The 12,322-nt window shown below is 49.0% G+C and overlaps 1 long non-coding RNA gene across 1 annotated transcript; it reads left to right on the top strand.

Annotated features, from left to right (window-relative positions):
* Positions 1-1,854: 1,854 nt before the first annotated feature.
* Positions 1,855-7,457, top strand: LOC110258044. The gene is made up of 3 exons (XR_002340953.1): positions 1,855-1,923; positions 6,524-6,771; positions 6,983-7,457. It is a non-coding gene; the product is annotated as an uncharacterized LOC110258044 (long non-coding RNA).
* The last annotated feature ends 4,865 nt before the right edge of the window (positions 7,458-12,322 follow it).

The raw sequence follows: 12,322 nt of genomic DNA on the forward strand, positions 1-12,322 counted from the left end.
TTGCGTGGGTGCAGGGGAAGGGAGGCCGGAGGGAATGGAGAGGGACACGGAGAGCCTGGGGCCCTGCGGTGAGGTTGTGAGGGGCATTCTAGGGGATAGGTTCAAGGTAGGTTTTGGTGGCTGCTGCGGTGGTGGTGGTGGTGGTGGTTTTTGTTGTTGGTGTTTGGTTTTTGGTTGGTTGGTGTGAGGGGGAAGAGGGTGGAGGATGAGGACCCCTTAGCAATGGGAGCGGAAGGATGTCAGGAAAGGAGCCCAGAGGGGTTAGTGTGGGAATGGGCCAGGGCAGCTGGGAGGGGCTTGTGGGTCGTGCCTGAACAGAGGGGAAGGGAGAGCTGAAGGGAGTGCTGAGGGCCAGGGCGAGCAGGGGGGGACTGAGGTAAGGCTGTCAGTGGAGTTCCAGCAGACAGGTTCAAGTGAGGTGGTTTTGTTTTGGTTTTGGCTTGCTGTGTGTGTTTGTTCGTTTGATTGTTTGTTTGAGAAGGGGGTAGAGGGGTGGATAGGTTGGATGCCTTTGAACTGATGGGGAAAGTTTCCAGGAAGGGGGGGGGTGTGGGTGGGGGCAGAGAGGGGCGAGGGGGGCGGGGACCCGGTTGTGCAGAGCGCCTGCGTGGGGGTTGCGTGCGTGCCGTGGCGTGCGTGGGGGTTGCGTGCGTGCCGGGGAAGGGAGCCCCGGGAGCGACTGCTGAGGGACACCGCGGCGAGCGAGCATGGGTGGAGGAGCTGAGGGTGTGAGCAGGGCTGCAGCGGGCAGGTCCAAGGCAGGTTGTGTTTATCTTGGTGAGAAGGGAAGAGGGTGCCTAGGATGCTTGGGAAAAGGGGATGGAAGGTCCCAGGAAGTGTTTGGGGGAAAGGTGCGTGTTTGGGGAGGGCCGAGGGGGGCGGGAGCGGCTTCAGGGCAGCGCAGGCGTGGGGGTTGGGTGCGTGCAGGGGAAGGGAGCGCGCAGGGACTTTGGAGGGCCACCGCGAGCGTGGGGGAGGGAGGTGAGGATGGCAGCGGAGCCCCAGCTGAAAGGTTGAAGTTAGGGTTAGTTTTGAGAGGCAGGAAGAGGGTGGATGGGATCCCTTGGAAAAGTGGAGGAGAGGTCCTAGGAAGGGTTGGGCCTGTGCGAGTGCGGGGAGCATGGAGGCGGGCGGGCACCCCTTGCCCCCCGAGCGAGCGTGGGGGTTGCGTGGGTGCAGGGGAAGGGAGGCCGGAGGGAATGGAGAGGGACACGGAGAGCCTGGGGCCCTGCGGTGAGGTTGTGAGGGGCATTCTAGGGGATAGGTTCAAGGTAGGTTTTGGTGGCTGCTGCGGTGGTGGTGGTGGTGGTTTTTGTTGTTGGTTTTTGGTTTTTGGTTGGTTGGTGTGAGGGGGAAGAGGGTGGAGGATGAGGACCCCTTAGCAATGGGAGCGGAAGGATGTCAGGAAAGGAGCCCAGAGGGGTTAGTGTGGGAATGGGCCAGGGCAGCTGGGAGGGGCTTGTGGGTCGTGCCTGAACAGAGGGGAAGGGAGAGCTGAAGGGAGTGCTGAGGGCCAGGGCGAGCAGGGGGGGACTGAGGTAAGGCTGTCAGTGGAGTTCCAGCAGACAGGTTCAAGTGAGGTGGTTTTTGTTTTGGTTTTGGCTTGCTGTGTGTGTTTGTTCGTTTGATTGTTTGTTTGAGAAGGGGTAGAGGGGTGGATAGGTTGGATGCCTTTGAACTGATGGGGAAAGTTTCCAGGAAGGGGGGGGGTGTGGGTGGGGGCAGAGAGGGGCGAGGGGGCGGGGACCCGGTTGTGCAGAGCGCCTGCGTGGGGGTTGCGTGCGTGCCGTGGCGTGCGTGGGGGTTGCGTGCGTGCCGGGGAAGGGAGCCCCGGGAGCGACTGCTGAGGGACACCGCGGCGAGCGAGCATGGGTGGAGGAGCTGAGGGTGTGAGCAGGGCTGCAGCGGGCAGGTCCAAGGCAGGTTTGTGTTTATCTTGGTGAGAAGGGAAGAGGGTGCCTAGGATGCTTGGGAAAAGGGGATGGAAGGTCCCAGGAAGTGTTTGGGGGAAAGGTGCGTGTTTGGGGAGGGCCGAGGGGGCGGGAGCGGCTTCAGGGCAGCGCAGGCGTGGGGGTTGGGTGCGTGCAGGGGAAGGGAGCGCGCAGGGACTTTGGAGGGCCACCGCGAGCGTGGGGGAGGGAGGTGAGGATGGCAGCGGAGCCCCAGCTGAAAGGTTGAAGTTAGGGTTGTTTTGAGAGGCAGGAAGAGGGTGGATGGGATCCCTTGGAAAAGTGGAGGAGAGGTCCTAGGAAGGGTTGGGCCTGTGCGAGTGCGGGGAGCATGGAGGCGGGCGGGCACCCCTTGCCCCCGAGCGAGCGTGGGGGTTGCGTGGGTGCAGGGGAAGGGAGGCCGGAGGGAATGGAGAGGGACACGGAGAGCCTGGGGCCCTGCGGTGAGGTTGTGAGGGGCATTCTAGGGGATAGGTTCAAGGTAGGTTTTGGTGGCTGCTGCGGTGGTGGTGGTGGTGGTGTTTTGTTGTTGGTTTTTGGTTTTTGGTTGGTTGGTGTGAGGGGGAAGAGGGTGGAGGATGAGGACCCCTTAGCACATGGGAGCGGAAGGATGTCAGGAAAGGAGCCCAGAGGGGTTAGTGTGGGAATGGGCCAGGGCAGCTGGGAGGGGCTTGTGGGTCGTGCCTGAACAGAGGGGAAGGGAGAGCTGAAGGGAGTGCTGAGGGCCAGGGCGAGCAGGGGGGGACTGAGGTAAGGCTGTCAGTGGAGTTCCAGCAGACAGGTTCAAGTGAGGTGGTTTTGTTTTGGTTTTGGCTTGCTGTGTGTGTTTGTTCGTTTGATTGTTTGTTTGAGAAGGGGGTAGAGGGGTGGATAGGTTGGATGCCTTTGAACTGATGGGGAAAGTTTCCAGGAAGGGGGGGGTGTGGGTGGGGGCAGAGAGGGGCGAGGGGGGCGGGGACCCGGTTGTGCAGAGCGCCTGCGTGGGGGTTGCGTGCGTGCCGTGGCGTGCGTGGGGGTTGCGTGCGTGCCGGGGAAGGGAGCCCCGGGAGCGACTGCTGAGGGACACCGCGGCGAGCGAGCATGGGTGGAGGAGCTGAGGGTGTGAGCAGGGCTGCAGCGGGCAGGTCCAAGGCAGGTTTGTGTTTATCTTGGTGAGAAGGGAAGAGGGTGCCTAGGATGCTTGGGAAAAGGGGATGGAAGGTCCCAGGAAGTGTTTGGGGGAAAGGTGCGTGTTTGGGGAGGGCCGAGGGGGGCGGGAGCGGCTTCAGGGCAGCGCAGGCGTGGGGGTTGGGTGCGTGCAGGGGAAGGGAGCGCGCAGGGACTTTGGAGGGCCACCGCGAGCGTGGGGGAGGGAGGTGAGGATGGCAGCGGAGCCCCAGCTGAAAGGTTGAAGTTAGGGTTAGTTTTGAGAGGCAGGAAGAGGGTGGATGGGATCCCTTGGAAAAGTGGAGGAGAGGTCCTAGGAAGGGTTGGGCCTGTGCGAGTGCGGGGAGCATGGAGGCGGGCGGGCACCCCTTGCCCCCCGAGCGAGCGTGGGGGTTGCGTGGGTGCAGGGGAAGGGAGGCCGGAGGGAATGGAGAGGGACACGGAGAGCCTGGGGCCCTGCGGTGAGGTTGTGAGGGGCATTCTAGGGGATAGGTTCAAGGTAGGTTTTGGTGGCTGCTGCGGTGGTGGTGGTTTTTGTTGTTGGTTTTTGGTTTTTGGTTGGTTGGTGTGAGGGGGAAGAGGGTGGAGGATGAGGACCCCTTAGCAAATGGGAGCGGAAGGATGTCAGGAAAGGAGCCCAGAGGGGTTAGTGTGGGAATGGGCCAGGGCAGCTGGGAGGGGCTTGTGGGTCGTGCCTGAACAGAGGGGAAGGGAGAGCTGAAGGGAGTGCTGAGGGCCAGGGCGAGCAGGGGGGGACTGAGGTAAGGCTGTCAGTGGAGTTCCAGCAGACAGGTTCAAGTGAGGTGGTTTTTGTTTTGGTTTTTGGCTTGCTGTGTGTGTTTGTTCGTTTGATTGTTTGTTTGAGAAGGGGGTATAGAGGGGTGGATAGGTTGGATGCCTTTGAACTGATGGGGAAAGTTTCCAGGAAGGGGGGGGGTGTGGGTGGGGGCAGAGAGGGGCGAGGGGGGCGGGGACCCGGTTGTGCAGAGCGCCTGCGTGGGGGTTGCGTGCGTGCCGTGGCGTGCGTGGGGGTTGCGTGCGTGCCGGGGAAGGGAGCCCCGGGAGCGACTGCTGAGGGACACCGCGGCGAGCGAGCATGGGTGGAGGAGCTGAGGGTGTGAGCAGGGCTGCAGCGGGCAGGTCCAAGGCAGGTTTGTGTTTATCTTGGTGAGAAGGGAAGAGGGTGCCTAGGATGCTTGGGAAAAGGGGATGGAAGGTCCCAGGAAGTGTTTGGGGGAAAGGTGCGTGTTTGGGGAGGGCCGAGGGGGGCGGGAGCGGCTTCAGGGCAGCGCAGGCGTGGGGGTTGGGTGCGTGCAGGGGAAGGGAGCGCGCAGGGACTTTGGAGGGCCACCGCGAGCGTGGGGGAGGGAGGTGAGGATGGCAGCGGAGCCCCAGCTGAAAGGTTGAAGTTAGGGTTAGTTTTGAGAGGCAGGAAGAGGGTGGATGGGATCCCTTGGAAAAGTGGAGGAGAGGTCCTAGGAAGGGTTGGGCCTGTGGAGTGCAGATTCAGCCTACACCAGAGCCACAGCAACGCAGGATCCGAGCCGCGTCTGCAACCTACACCACAGCTCCAGGCAACGCCGGATCGTTAACCCACTGAGCAAGGCCAGGGATCGAACCCGCAACCTCATGGTTCCTAGTCGGATTCGTTAACCACTGCGCCACGACGGGAACTCCTCCTCTTATGATTTCTGATTTTGGTGGTATAATTGTGCTTGGATGATTTTGTATCTTTACTGTACATATACCTTTACTGGTGAGCCTTGTCATTTGAGGTATTTGTGTTTCCTGTTGCTGTCTTGTCTTTTCTGCCTATAGAAGTTCCTTTAGTATTTGTTGTAAGGCTGGTTTAGAGTTGCTGAATTCTCTTAGCTTTTGCTTATCTGTGAAGTTTTTGATGTCTTCTTCAAATCTGAAGGAGAGGTCTTGCCCCTTTGTTCCAATCCAGGAACCCTTGTGAAGGCAACCAATCGTGGACCTCACTCTCCTGCAAGTCCCAGAGCAGGCTGGACAAATGTGGGACTTCCTAGGAGTTTACAGATGGAGGGACAGAAGCCAAGGAGAGGCCACAGAGCTGGCTTTGCCCCCACCATCCCTTGCCTGGACCCCCTTCCACCCGAGCAGCTTGGCCCAGGGCAACCCTTGCCCTCCCAGACTGCACACATCCTGTTTTAAGGATGCACAGCTTAAAACACGGTCGTGTGAGGTGAATGTGATAACCACTGCACTCCGGAAACCCTGCCCACATTAACAAAAGAAAAGTCAAAAACCATATGATCATCTCAATAGATGCAGAAAAAGCATTTGACAAAGCGCAACATCCAGTCATGTTCAAAACTCTCGCCAAAGTGGGTATAGAGGGAACATTCCTGAACATAAGCAAAGCCATTTATGACAAACCCACAGCAAATATAATACTCAATGGAGAAAAACTGAAAGCCTTCTCACTCATCTGGAACAAGAGAGGGATGCCCACTCTCACTACTGCTCTTTAACAGAGTTTTGGAAGTCCTAGCCACAGCATTAGACAAACAAAAGACATAAAAGCCATCCAAAGAGGAAAAGAAGAGAGAAAAGTGTATGCAGACGACGTGATACTACACATAGAAAACCCTAAGGACTCAACCCAAAAACTACTTGAACTGATTAATAAATTCAGCAAAGTAGCAGGATATAAGATTAACATTCAGAAATCAGTTGCATTTCTGTATACCAACAATGAAATATTAGAAAAGGAATACAAAAGTACAATACCTTTTAAAATTGCACCTCAAAAAATCAAATACCTCGGAATACACCTGACCAAGGAGGTAAAGGACTAATATGCCGAGAACTATAAAACTTTAATCAAACAAATTAAAGAAGATGTAAAGAAATGGAGGGATATTCTATGTTCATGTATTGGAAAATCCAATATTGTAAAAATGGCCGTACTTCCCAAAGCAATCTACAGATTCAATGCAATCCCTATCAAATGACCCATGACATTTTTCACAGAACTAGAACCAACAATCCAAAAATTTACGTGGAACCACAAAAGAAAGTCTATTCAGCAAGCATTGCTGGGAAACCAGGACAGCTGCATGCAAATCAGTGAAATTAGAACACACCCTCACACCATGTACAAAAATAAACTCAAAATGGCTGAAAGACTTAAATAGAGACAAAAAAAAAAAAAAAGGATTTCCTGTTGTGGCGCAGTGGTTAACACATCCGACTAGGAACCATGAGGTTTCGGGTTCGATCCTTGGCCTTGCTCAGTGGGTTAACGATCCGGTGTTGCCATGAGCTGTGGTGAAGGTTGTAGACATGGCTTGGATCCTGCATTGCTGTGGCTCTGGTGTAGGCTGAATCTTACTGTCGTGGATTTTACCTGAAGTCCTCTATTCCCCCCAAAATGTATTTTTTCTTCATTTTCCTCCGGGCAGGGAGAGTCTCCATAACAGCTCTGCACGATGGGAGGACCCCAAGACAGCAGCCCAAGGAGGACAGGCATTCTCGTGAGACAGCCGGAATCCAGGTCTTCAGCTCCTCTGTGGTGCCGCAGGGGCTCCTGGGAGTCCGCCATCTTGTGGACAGTGAACGGCCAGCCGTCTGCTCTCTACTGGATCTGAAGACATCCCTGGGAGCAGAGCGGATGTTGGTAGCAGATTCCAGTATGGGAAGCTCAGAGAAGGTAAGCAGGGTGTCGGGGAGCCCCTGCCTGGGGTCCTCTGCAGCCGCCGTGTCGCTGGGGACTCGGTGTCCGTCCCTTGGTGTGGTGCTTGGAGCCGAGGGTGGTGGTGGACACCTGTGGTGGGGAGGACGGTCATGCCCAGGTGGGGCCAGGGGCCAAGTGGCTGCTGGGGTCACACTCACACAACTCACAGTCACTTCTAATTTTTCAGTTTCCAGATGGCAGATTATGGGATTTTTTTCCGCCTTCAAAATTGTGAGTTGACTTCCATTTTAAAAATTCCCTTACCTGTATCTATATTTATATCCATACATGTATCTATCTGTATCTTACTGGTTCTGTTTATATTGTGTATATGCAGTAGCTATCATAGACTTTTTTTTTATATTGCAGAAACTTTTTATTTATTTATTTATTTATTTTTAAAGGTTTTTTAATATATAAGAAAATCATCTTAAACATTTCCCCCCATCTTCCCATATGGATAACTGCAGTAATTAGAAAGAATTTGGGGGAGATTGTAACATTATTGCATGTGAAATCTTAGTGAAAAAGTTCCCCTTTCCACCAGTCTTGACCTAAAACCAAGGTGACTTTTTTTTTTGGTATAATGATCATAGCAATCTAATTTCACAGGATTTCTATCCCATAGCCCAAGCATACCCCCCCCACCCCAAAAACTCTCTCCTCTGGAGACCATAAGTTTTTCAATGTCTGTGAGTCAGCATCTGTTCTGCAAAGAAGTTCCATCTGTCCATTTTTCAGATTCCACATGTCAGTGAAAGCATTTGTCATCGGTGTCTCATTGTATGGCTGACTTCACTTAGAATGATAATTTCTAGGTCCATCCATGTTGCTAAAAATGCCGGTATTTCACTCCTTTTAATGGCTGAGTAATATTACATTGTGTATATGGACCACATCTTCTTGATCCACTCCTCTGTCAATGGACATTTAGGTTGTTTCCATGTTTTGGCTATTGTAAATAGTGTTGCAATGAACACCGGAGTACATGTGTTTTTGAGAGTCATGGTTTTCTCTGGATAGATGCCCAGGAGTGGGATTGCTGGATCAAATGGGAGTTCTATGTTTAGTTTTCTGAGGAATCTCCAAACTGCTTTCCACAGTGGTTGCACCAATGTGTAATCCCACCAACCATGTACTAGGGTTCCTTTTTCTCCATAGCCTCTCCAGCACTTCTTGTTTGTAGACTTTTTGATGCTGGCCATTCTGGCTGATGTAAGGTGGTACCTCAGAGTGGTTTTGATTTGCATCTCTCCAATAATGAGTGACGTTGAACATCTTTTCATGTGTTTCTTGGCCATCTGTATGTCTTCTTTGGAGAACTGTCTGTTTAGACCTTCTGCCCATTTTTGGATGGGGTTGTTTGATTTTTTGGTATTGAGCTGCAGAAGTTGCTTGTAAATTTTGGAGATTAATCCCTTGTCAGTTGATTCACTTGCAAAGATTTTCTCCCATTCTGTGGATTGTCTTTTTGTGTTGTTTAGGGTTTCCTTTGCTGTGCAGAAACTTTTACGTTTGATTAGGTCCCATTTGTTTATTTTTCTTTTTATTGTCAATACTCTGATAGGTGGATCTGGGAAGATGTTGCTGTCATTTATGTCAGAGAGTGTTTGGCCTTAGTTTCCTCTAAGAGTCTTACAGTGTCTGACCTTATATCTGGGTCTTTAACCCATTTTGAGTTTATTTTTGTGTATGGTGTTAGGGAGTGTTCCAATTCATTTGTTTCCATGTGGCTGTCCAGTTTTCCCAGAACCACTTATTGAACAAGCTGTCCTTTCTCCGCTGTATATTCTTGCCTCCTTTGTCATAGATGAGTTGGCTGTAGGTGCGTGGGTTGAATTCTGGCCTTTCTATCCTGTGCCACTGATGTATATTTCCATCTTTGTACCAGTACCATATGGTTTTGATGATTATTGCTTTGTAGTGTAGTCTGAAGTTGGGGAGCCTGATTCCTCCAGCTCCATTTCTCTTTTTCAGGATGTCTTTAGCTAGTCTGGGTCTTTTGTGCTTCCAAACAAACTTTAAAATATTTTGTTCGAGTTCTGTGAACAATGTCCTTGGTAATTGGATTAGGGATTGCATTGAATCTGTAGATTGCCTTAGGTAGTATAGTCATTTTGATAATATAACTCTTCCAATCCAAGAGCATGAGCATGAGAATCTTTCCATCTGTTTGTGTCACCTTTGAATTCTTTCATCAGTGTCTTATAGTTTTCAGAGTACAGGTATTTTGTCTCTTTAGGTAGTTGACTCTAGGTATTTTATTCTTTTGGATGTGATGGTAAACGAGATTGCTTCCCTAATTTCTCCTTCTGATCTTTCATTGTTAGTGTATAGAAATGCTATCAATTTCTGTGTATTAATTTTGTATCCTGTGACTTTGCCAAATTCATGGATGAGCTCTAACAGTTTTCTGGTCGAGTTTTTAGGATGCTCTAGGTATAGTATCGTGTCATCTGCAAATAGGGATGGTTTTACTTCTTCCTTTCCAAGTTGGATTCCTTTTATTAATTTTACTTCTCTGATTGCAGTGGCTAGGACTTCCAGAACTATATTGAAGAGTAGTGGTGAGAGCAGACATCCTTGTCTTGTTCCTGATCTCAGTGGGAATTCTTTCAGCTTTTCACCATTGAGAATGATGTTCACTGTGGTTTTGTCATATTTGGCCCTTATTATGTTGAGGTAGGTTCCCTCTATGCCCACTTTCTGAAGGGTTTTTATCAGAATGGGTGTTGGAATTTGTCAAAGGCTTTTTCTGTGTCTATTGAGAGGATCATGTAGTTTTTATTCTTCAGATTGTTAATGTGGTGTATCACACTGATGGATTTGTGGCTATTGAAGAACCTTGCATCCCTGGGATAAATCCCACTTGATCATGATGTACAATCCTTTTAATGTATTGTTCGATCCGGTTTGCTGTATTTCATGGATGATTTTTTCATCAATATTCATCAGTGAAATGGATGTATAGTTTTCTTTTTTTGTGGTATCTTTGTCTGGTTTTGGTGTCAGGGTGATGGTGGCCTCATAGAAGGAGTTTGGGGGCATCCCTTCCTCTGCAATTTTTTGAAATAGTTTCAGAAAGAGAGGTGTTAGCTCTTCTCTAAATGTTTGATAGAATTCGCCTGTGAAGCCATCTGGTCCTGGACTTTTGTTTGTTGGAAATTCTTTAATCACAGTTCCAATTTTGGTTCTTGTGATGGGTATATTCATCTTTTCTATTTCCTCTTGGTTTAGTCTTGGAAGATTGTACTTTTCTAAGAATGTGTCCATTTCTTCTAGCTTTTCCATTTTATTGGCCTATAGTTGCATATAGTCCCTTATGATCCTTTGTATTTCTGTGATGTCCGTTGTTACTTCTCCTTTTTCATTTCTAATTTTATTGATATGAGTCCTCTCTCTTTTTTGCCTGATAAGTCTGGCTAGGGGTTTATCAATTTTGTTGATCTTTTCAAAGAACCAGCTTTTCATTTCATTGATCTTTTCTATGTTCTTCTTGGTTTCTATTTCATTGATTTCTGCTCTGATCTTTATGATATCTTTCATTCTACTAACTTTAGGCCTTGTCTGCTCTTTTCTCTCAAGCTGCTTTAGATGCAAATTAGGTCTGTTTCTTTGAGATTTTTCCTGTTTCCTGAGGTGGTCTTGTATTGCTATAAACATTTCCTCTTAGAACAGCTTTTGCTGCATCCCATATGTTTTGGAGTGTCGTATCTTCATTGTCATTTGCTTCTAGGTATTTTTATTTTATTTATTTTATTTTATTATTATTATTTTTTTTGTCTTTTTGCCATTTCTTGGGCCGCTCCTGCGGCATATGGGAGGTTCCCAGGCTAGGGGTCTAATCGGAGCTGTAGCCGCCAGCCTACGCCAGAGCCACAGCAACGCGGGATCCGAGCCGCGTCTGCAACCTACACCACAGCTCACGGCAACGCCGGATCGTTAACCCACTGAGCAAGGGCAGGGACCGAACCCGCAACCTCATGGTTCCTAGTCGGATTCGTTAACCACTGCGCCACAACGGGAACTCCCTTTTTTTTTTTTTTTTTTTTTTTTCCCTAGGTATTTTTAAATTTCCTCTTTGATTTCTTCAGTGATCCATTGGTTGTTTAGTAGCATGCTGTTTTGTCTCCACGTGTTTGTGTTTTTTGCAGATTTTTTTCTCGTTGTTGATTTTGAGTTGTATAGCATTGTGGTCAGAAAAGATGCTTGATATGATTTCAATTTTCTTAATGTTACCGAAGTTGGATTTATAGACCTGGATATTAGAGAATGTTCCATGTGCACTTGAGAAGAATGTGTATTCTGTTGCTTTTGGATGGAATGTCCTATAAATATCTATTAAGTCCATCTGGTTTAATGCATCATTCAGGGCCTGTGTTTACTTATTGATTTTCTGTCTGGTTGATCTGTCCATTGCTTTAAGTGGGGTGTTAAAGTGCCCCACTATTATTGTGTTACTGTCGATTTGTCCTTTTAAGTTTGTTAGCAGTTGCCTTATATATTGTGGTGAACCTATGTTGAGTGTGTAGATATTTAAAATTGTTATATCATCTACTTGGATTGATCCTTTGATAATTAGGTGATGACCTTCTTTGTCCCTTAAAATATTCTTCATTTTAAAGTATATTGTGTCTGATATGAGTATTGCTACTCCAGCTTTCTTTGGATCCCTGTTTGCATGAAGTATGTTCTTCCATCCTCTCACTTTCCATTTGTACGTGTCCCTAGAAGTGAAGTGGGTCTCTTGAAGACAGCATATATACGGGTCTTGTTTTGGTGTTCATTCAGCCAGTCTATGTCTTTTGGTTGGGGTGTTTAGTCCATTATCATTTAAGGTAATTATTGATATGTATGTTCTTATTGTCCTTTTATTAATTGCTTTGGATTTGTTTTTGTTAATCTTTTTTCTTCCCTTCTTCTCTCGTTCTCTCCTCTTCTGGTTTGATGACTATCTTTAGTGTTGTATTTGAGTTGATTTTTCTTCGTTTGTGTATTCATTGTAGATTTTTGGTTTGCAGGTATTCTGAAGTTTTGATATGAGTCTATATGTATATGAGATTGTTTTAAGTTGTTGTTCTCTTAATTGCAAGTGCATCTCCAGTATCCTGCATTTGCACCTTCCTCTTATGATTTCTTTTTTTTTTTTTTTTTTTGTCTTTTGTCTTTTTGTGATTGTTGTTGTTGCTATTTCTTGGGCCGCTCCCGCGGCATATGGAGGTTCCCAGGCTAGGGGTTGAATCGGAGCTGTAGCCACCAGCCCGCGCCAGAGCCACAGCAACGCGGGATCCGAGCCGCGTCTGCAACCTACACCACAGCTCCCGGCAACGCCGGATCGTTAACCCACTGAGCAAGGCCAGGGATCGAACCCGCAACCTCATGGTTCCTAGTCGGATTCGTTAACCACTGCGCCACGACGGGAACTCCTCCTCTTATGATTTCTGATTTTGGTGGTGTAATTGTGCTTGGATGATTTTGTATCTTTACTGTACATATACCTTTACTGGTGAGCCTTGTCATTTGAGGT

This window comes from Sus scrofa, unplaced genomic scaffold, assembly GCF_000003025.6.
Source record: "Sus scrofa isolate TJ Tabasco breed Duroc unplaced genomic scaffold, Sscrofa11.1 Contig1072, whole genome shotgun sequence".
Lineage (NCBI taxonomy): Eukaryota > Metazoa > Chordata > Mammalia > Artiodactyla > Suidae > Sus > Sus scrofa.